At 45.5% G+C, this 8,479-nt stretch overlaps 1 protein-coding gene across 2 annotated transcripts in view; it reads left to right on the top strand.

Moving 5' to 3' along the window:
* Positions 1 to 7,037: 7,037 nt before the first annotated feature.
* The window catches only part of MYT1L (myelin transcription factor 1 like), a 294,590-nt gene continuing 293,148 nt past the window's right edge, over positions 7,038 to 8,479 (top strand). The window contains exon 1 of one of the 2 annotated variants that reach the window (XM_071741820.1): positions 7,038 to 7,138. The gene's annotated coding sequence lies outside the window, so the exon portion shown is untranslated. Of the gene's footprint in view, positions 7,139 to 7,573; positions 7,736 to 8,479 lie in introns of those variants that run through there. The other variant, XM_071741819.1, reaches the window with a different exon arrangement.

Genomic DNA, 8,479 nt, shown 5'->3' with positions numbered 1-8,479 from the left:
TACCTGATAACTAGCTGGGGGTGGGATACCTGATTTAGCTAGAGACTTTGATTTGTGGGATTGACAACCTTATTATGCAGTGAGCTTATTATTGATATTATTCTGCTCTCGGTTGCCATGACCACCTTGTGAGAGACATTCAATTTTCTCTCTTCCATCATCATTATCTATGAGGCCATCTGTTGTGGAAAATGAATTCAGCCTCATTTGCATGACTGATAAGCAAATTTTTTTTTATCTATTTAACAGAAGGTCATATGCCGGGGATTTGGAGCTGGTGAAGAAAAAAAAAAAAAAAAAGGTGGAGAAAAAAAAAAAAAGGCATCTCGAGAGGATGAGTGGGAGTGCGTGCATTAGAGGATGTATGTGGAAGTAAAACAGATCCCTCAGGCCTGCTAGCCTATCCTACTGCATTTGTCATTCCTGCCAGGGCGACATTTTTTTCCCCCTAAGCTTCTGCACACTAAAGAGAGTGAGAGCTTTTTCCCTGCAGTCTTCTTGAAGCCCCCCTGATATTTTTTTTTTTACTCAGTGTTGGTGGGTGTACTTTAATTTTTTTATTTTTTTTTAATTCCCTGGAACATGGGGTATCTTTTCAGTGTTCAATGAAGAAAAAAGCAGCCTTTTCTGGGTCTCTGTGGTATGCTTCTTACTCCTCATCCTTTCAAAGTTGTAGTAAGCCAGGGTGTTTCTTAACCATGCTGAAATGTCTTGCTTGTGTTTAAATTGTAAATGGTTAATGATGCAAGTTTAGGCTGTGTTTTGTGCAGGGTGGGGGTTGATTCTTGTAGCTATCTGGAAAGATTATTGTGATTTTTGCAGTCGTTCTGTAGCTTTTACTTAGATGTCCATTGTTTGCTCAAGTTCTGGCAATACTGCTATGCAGCCAAAATTGTATTTGGCTATAGAAGAGCTGATAAAAAAATCCTTAAGAGTTTGTTTACTATATGAATGCATAATGTTGCATGCATTAAGCATGTTGTTGTTTATATAAACTTGCTGCATGTTGGACAGTACTTGTTTGATATGGAGAACTCGAGACAAAAACTTCACAGATTGGAATGCTCAATGACAGCCGAGTACAATTAAATAAAAGATTATAAGATACTATGTTTTTACACTAAAACAATGTTTGAAAACAGTGGATTTGTACTTTAAAGGGGAACACTCATATAAAAGTAACAGTTTGAAAGAACACTGTCTTAAATGTTTCATATCTATAATAGTTTTTCTTTAAAGAGAAAAAGCTTTGTAAATAAGGGATGGTTAAGTCAGTTAACTCTGAAAACATCATAGTCTATACTTCAGTTTTAAAGTAGTTCAGATAAGTATGACTGTAGTCCAGGTACATTTAGAGCAAATTTGCTAATCTTATTAATTTAGTGCTAAAAAGTAGCTGACTATAAAAGCAAACTACTTCTATTAGTAAAAGACAAACGACTTAGTCTTATGGAAGAGACATTTCACAGGTTTGCTTCTTTCATTTGTCAGTAACAAAGATTAAACTTAATGAACAGAAACATGCCAATTTTTTTTTCTGAGTGCTGAACAACGTGCACAACCTTAATGAGGCAAAGAAGAGTTTTTTAAAACGTTTGTTTTCTGCAGAAATAGTGTGTGCATAAAAGTAGTTTTTACGTGGTAAGTGCTTTGCACCATTGACAGCACTCTTTTAAACATAGAAAAGGGGATATGCAGTACTCTCTTTCTTGCAAATATATACGTTTGAATTTTATTTATTATCTAAGAGGAATCTCTTTTCATATCTGCAAGGAAAAAATGGTTGTGGGTACTGAATTTCAGGGGGAGAGAAGTTACACTTTTATTGAGGTCAGCTAGTGACCAGATCTCTGAGTTGTCTACATTAAGTAACTTACTCTGAATTACTTGATTTTTTTTTTTTTTTTTTTTGAGGGGGAGAAGGTTGTGTTTTGTTTTGTTTTGTTTCAGAAAACACTGCAACAGATTTAGCATTGTGATAATCTATTGCTGATGGTTGTTTAAAGGCTACTCTTTTCTCCTACCCCTCTGATTTCAGAAAGAGCATCTTTGTTGTAGAATTTTAAAAAGGAATAAGATTTAATACCCCTTCATCATCGGCCATATTTCTCATGCCTATTGGAATCTGCGGTGTAAGTTAGCTCACAGAACTAATGTGTGGTGCAGCTTAAGCTGGGGGGGTGGGCTGTTTGAAACGGTACTAGTTTCCTCAATGGACTTCAGCTGGAAGTAATGGGATGCCGTGTATTAGCAGACTGTCTTCTAGCACGCAGAGGTTGAGGTCTGCATCTTATCCCCTCCTCCCCCCCCTCCACTTGAATTGTCAGCATCTTCCAAAGGCTGGTGAATAAAAAAAAACCTGATACACTTCGGGAAAAGCCTAACAGATAACACAGTCGGCTCTCTTCCCCTGCCCCCCAAAAGTTAATTATCGAGCTTGGTTGGATTCCTCCTTGCCACCCTGACATTTGACTGCTGCTAATTCACTGATTAATCTCATTAATGTGATTATAGCAGGATTTGGAGTTGGCTGCCATTGTTCTGCAGACAGCGCTATTCAGCCCGAGCGCTCGCCGCCCCGCTCAGCGTGGCGGTGCGTGTTGGGAGGGGGGTGCGGCCCTGTGCCCGTGGGGCCGGCCGCCGCCTTTCAGCACCGGGAGCTGTCCGCTGCCGCCGGCAATTACCGCCCGCGCCGCCCGGCGTCCCGCCCGCTTACCGGCACCGGGGAACGACTCGCTCTCATCACCCTAATGACTCTGCTCATTGAGGTAAAAGCAGGAGAGGCTTTTATGCCTTCTAATTAGGCGGTACGAAGCTGGCTGTGGTACAGCATCAGATCTCTGCATTTAAATGCCGCTTCCTTTCTTTTAAAAGCTGTCTTCGCGTGCATTTTGTTTTCTCGGAGAGATCCACTGGGCAGTGTAGTTTAAACAGGACTTCCTTGCCGCCGTGCAATTTAACTCTCAGAACGTGAGGGACATTACCGGTGTTCCATGCTTAGCCAGAAATTTTCTTCCTAGTAAAATAACGCTTTGTTGAGCTATATGCTTTCTTTTACCTTCTTTTTGTGCGAATAAACAACGTATCCAGCTCATCTCTCAAAATTATGTTTCCCCTCACCAGCACTATTGTGCCTAGGGTCTTTCCTGCATCTGCACTGCAAATTCTCGTTTTCTGGAGTTTGGCCATAAGAATAATTTCATTGCTTGAAGCTTGATTTGGAAGATCTTTTTAAGGTTTCATTATAAGTATAAACTACTTTTGCAGTCCACAGTTGCAACAGTGTTTAATAGTTTAATATTCAAGTTTGCAGGTTAGGCGGTTTACAATCAGGCAAGCTGGGAATAACTTCTTTAAAGTAAGGCACTTTACATATCATTAGGACATGATCTGCTCTGTCCAATCTGATATTTTGATTTTATTATCTAGAAGTTATATTGTTATCATTAGATAACTGCCAACTGCACATGCGCATTAACTTTTTTTTTTTTTTTAAGACTCTGCTCTTTCATTTGTATTCTTTATGAACATGACCCTGTACTGAAGCCACTTAAACTCTGTTGTGAAGGATTTTCCAGGATGAGCAGTGAACTCCTGCAAATCACTAAATTAAAAACTTCTTTTAAGGCAAACTGCTTTGCTGAGGAAAAGGTGGGATCTATTAAAGAACACACTACATTTTAAAAGATTTAAGTATAGCAAATGTCAGTGAAACCTCTGCAGCCGTTGTAATCTATGGGTAAATAATAATTTACATTCAAAACTGACAAAATGCACTGAAATTTAGTAAGTCTGTTGCATCTTTTTACTTTCACGTATGACTTCCATGCATTTTTTCAATCACTGATACCATATTCTTAATACGGTTTCCTAGTTTCTTTTAATTTCCTTTTCTTCTCATTTCTTTCCCACCCCAAATCAAAAGCCCAGTGACTAATGCATTGTCTCCTTCACTGCTTCAGAGAACTATACGTTTAAAGGTTGTATAAAATAGGACTGTATAGGAATAGGTTTTAACAGTGACAGCCACAATATGCAGGCCAATTAAGGCTGCTCGTTAGCGGGTATATTCTTGTAATGCTCCTGTCAGGCTGAAATTGTACTCCCTTATTGACAGTGGTGGGTTCGTATGATGCTTGAATTCTGCTTTCTGTGTTTGTCTAACGTTTCAAGTCTCGTTAGTAACTGCTACCAGCGAGAAAGTAAAAGAAATGGAAGCTTTTCAACCTTACTTTACCTGAAATTTGCTAATCTGGCTAACTTAACCTTCAGGAAAAATACTGTGCTCTCATTAATGCTGCTTAAACATGACCTGCATCTCCTTTCCCCATGGATGATGCGCGTTGACGAGACACTGGCTGGGGGAGGGAGAATCCATCCCACAACATTAAACCCATACCCTAGCGTCTTATGGAGGATAATTAGGCCAATGAATCACCAGTCTCCCAAATTTTTTTCACACTGGTCTTTTTGTTTCTAATGTTTCTAATTTATGCAGTTCCTTCCCCCTGAACTTCCCCCCTCCCCTTAACTCTCACCAATACAGGATTTATACCCATTCTGCTCCAATTAAAGCAAGTATTGCTTATGTCTTCAATGGGAGAAACCCTGGGCCATTTCTTTATGTCATCTCAAAGGCTGGATAAGGCTAAGGTTTCTTTGTTTTTTTTCCCAGCTAAATCGCCTTCAGAAAGTTTGAAAACACCTGCTATGATCTGTGGGTGCCACACAGTCACCTTCCCTATCTTACCAAGGCTAGGCAGGGTTTAACATAAATCTAGCTTTAGCAGAGGGAAAAGACAAGCCTCGATCTTTCAGACACCAATACAGTCATCCAAGATTGTGAATCTGACGTTGGGATTCCTCTGTAGGGGTGTAGATACCCTATACCCTTGCAAAGGGATCCTTTCATCGCCAGCTGTGCCTGTGCTTCTCAGGCTATACTGATTTGGGTGGAAAAAACCCAAAATGACATGCCCTCGCTACGACACAAACATGGCAGTCCTCCTTTCCCGCTACGAGGAGGCTTTTCTCTTCGCTCCCAATTCCCCATCCCCCCGCCCCTCCCGACTTCCCCCCTCCCTCCCCATCCGCTCTGTGCGGCGCCCCCCGCGCTCCCCGCCCGCACCTGCGGCCCGGCCGCGGCGCCGCTCCCAGGGGCTCCGCGCCTCGGCCTCCGGGGAGCCCTGCGAGTGCGGGAGATGAAATCGGAGATGACAGAGAAAAATTAAGGGATAAAAAACCACAAAAACAATCAAACAAAAAACCAAACAACAAACCCACGAGCGAGGTGGAGATGGGGGGCGGGGGAAGAGAGACGTAAGTCCTTTTTTTTTTGCTGAGGGAAACACTGCGTTTTCCACAAAAAGCGTGGAAGTCGTGAGGGTTCTGCTATTGTTAGCCCCTTCTGAGTAGTCTGGCTTTCGTGTGAAGCCGTGTGACAAAATTCCCACCTAGAAGCCCCACTCCTGCCATCAGAGTGGGGCTGCGGAGCTGCTTTGATGGCTCGGGATGGAAAGGGCTGGTAAGCGGAGACTCGCCTCTGCTTCAGAGCGCAGTGTGATTCCTGGCAAGGCTAGATGGGAAGGGAATGGTAACCTCCACAGTAACCGACATGTCTGGTCTCCACACGTCAGGCAGCGGGCTCGGGAGGGATTACCTCCGAGGGCTGGAGGAGGGTGTTCCTTGTGACTTTTGGGTCAGTCTCCCCCGCCTCAGCCGCGGCCAGCAGGGTCTGCCCGCGGTGCCCTGCCAGCCGCGGGGTTGCCCGCACCAAGCATCACCGCGCAGGGCGAGCCGCGGCGGGGAGGGAGGGAAGGTGGAAGGAGGGGGGGGATGCGGGTAGGAGGGGGCTGCAGCAGCACAATGGCAATAAGGAGGGCAGCGAAAACAGCAGGCGCGCGCGCGCGTGTATAGGGGGGGCATATAGGCTCTATGTGTGCGCCAGCCGGGGTCCTTCCCTCACGAAAAGCATCCTGCCAGCTTATATGGGCGCTGCGGGCGAGGCTCTGCGGGGCAGCGTCGGGCAGCCGACGGGACGCGCGGCGGTGCCCCGGGCAGAGTCCAGGGCACGGCAGGGCTGAGTCTGCGGGGGTGCGCGGAGCTGTGCCAATGCAGGGAGGTGCCGCCGCCTCCGCTTAAAGATCACAGCTCGTCACGTTGCTACCGAAATGACATTTCGGGGACGGGTTTAAACGAAGAGACTCCCCACTGGCAAGCCTCTCCTCTTGCAGGGGCATCCGGCTGCCCGGGGGCGAGCCCCGCAGGGAGGCTGCCCGGGGGCGGGCGCACGCCGACGGAAAGCCTCTGCAGCAGCATTGCAAGGGGGTGAGGTGCCTCTTTCCAGTCATTGTCTCTGTGACACGTTTGGTAACGCGCTTTCTGGCTAAGTAGAGGCAGCGAGACCCAAAAAATCTAAGTCAAATCGTTGGGGAAAACGCTATTTAGGGACACATGCAAATCTGGCCCTTTTCGTATGCGAGCCCTTATGTTTGTATTGTTGATCACATAAAGCTGAGCCACACAAGTTGGTAATGGTGGAAAGCTGCTTGTCTTTCCTCTGGAAATAGCTGATTTCTTTTGTTTCAGTAAGAAGATGGTGTGAGCAGGTAAAATAAGCAAGGCTTCAGCAATCCAGCAGAATTAACTCTATACACCCTGGAGTGGCACCCCAGCAACAAAACAATGCTGGTTTTCAACCATTATTGTCTTTTAAGGGTACATTTGGAGGCCTAATTATTGGGTTATCTTTTTTTTTCCTTTTTTTTTTTTTTTTTTTTTTTTTTTTTTTTTTTTTTCCCCTGTGGTGGTGGTGGGATGTTCTATAACGGAGACACCATTTTACGCTAGCAGCAGCGGCAGGAGAGTATTTTTAGCGGTCTCCCCTCCCGGTCGGCTGCGGCGTTTCTTCTTCCCTTCTATTCGGTGGAATACAGCGCCGCCGCGGCGCCCCACGCCGCCGGGAGCCGGGCCCGGGGTGCCGGGGAGGGCGCCGGGGGAGCGCGGCCCGGCCCTGCCCGCCTCCTGCCGCGCCGGCGGGGCTGGGCGTGCGCGGCCGCGGCGGGCAGCGGCACCCGCGCGGCGGGGACGGGGGAATGGATGTGCGTGGCGCTGCTTAAAGGATGCGGGCTGAGGCGGGGTAAGTCAGCAATCTGGTACGGATGCTGTTCTGCTGCAGTAATGTGGTCTCTGAGGGAACCTGGGCTTGATGCATGCTACGCTGCCTAGGCTGCCTCCAGCCCGTCGCCTCTCTGCTGCTCTTAAATGGAGGTTACAGCTGATCCATCAGCCACAGAGCTGCACGCATGCCCATCTTCTCAGCGTTCAGTGGTGGCAACTTATTAATTTCTGCCTTCGACTTCAGGCCCGTTGGTTTCCTGTCTGAAAGCATTATTACTTTTGTCCATGTGGCAAAATAATTAACATACAGATGAGAAGGGATCCTGCCTCTGAGCCTCAGTCGCAGGAGAAGATGTGCAGTGGGAAGTTGATTGGATGAATGGAGAACAAATGGTGGGCGTTCAAAAGCATTAGGAGAGTTTTGTTGTCGTGGAGCAGGTTTGTCAGTTTTCTGGGTGAATCTCGTAAGATGGAAGGCAGGGTGGCTGGTGCCGAGACGACTGCTTGACAGACTGTGGCCTACTTGAAGGTGCACGTTTGGACTGCATGCATAGATAATTCGTTTGGACCGCTTTGTTTTGAAATTCTACGGCTTTCCATTTGCAGTTCCCTCCAGGTAAATATGTCCTTTTATCACCGTCGTTGTTTGCAGGGCACTTGGCTGTTGTTCACAAAGTGATGGAAAGTTCAACTCTTTGGGCAGTTAACAAAGGAATAGCTGGGTTTTGTACTGCTCTTCTCCCACCCCTGGTCCTCAACATCTCCTCCTGTAAGTAGAGCTGGAGGAGGCTGAGAAGCTCGGGGCCCGATCCTGGTCTCCCTGAAGTCAACGGGGAGTTTGCCACAGCTTCTAGTGAAAAGGGGATCGAGCTCTCAGTGGTTGTTGTTTCAGTAACGACTGCTGGAAATGTCAGATTTCTGCTTCTTATTTTCTAGAACAATGTGGGCAGAGCTGTAAAATTAGCGACTACTGTTTCAATGAAAGCCCAGATGTGATTAGTTTTGATTGGTGTGGTATACATTTTCTTGGCTGAAAGGAAAAAAATGCTTATTTAACACAAACTCACTAGTAAGGCTAAAATCTAAAGTTATTGATAGACAAATTACTAATGATTCTCTCAGCTTCAAACATCTCTGTTATATATGTGTCCTTATAAAGGCTGTTTTATTGAAAGGAGAAAACAAAAGAAGAAAATAAACAAGCTATTTTTGAATTACATATTTTTTTGCCAGATAATAACACTGAGTCAGACTGGAATCCCACTTCTCGAACAGACCATCCATTGATAGGCATTTCTTATATAATTCTGGTGCTGTGTATAAAATATAGAATGCTTTAACATTCAGTTAAATTTGCTTT

The sequence above is a fragment of the Heliangelus exortis genome, chromosome 3, assembly GCF_036169615.1.
Source record: "Heliangelus exortis chromosome 3, bHelExo1.hap1, whole genome shotgun sequence".
Classification (NCBI taxonomy): domain Eukaryota; kingdom Metazoa; phylum Chordata; class Aves; order Apodiformes; family Trochilidae; genus Heliangelus; species Heliangelus exortis.
Note: the sequence above shows the minus strand (reverse complement) of the source record. Positions and strands in the feature narration are given on the sequence as shown.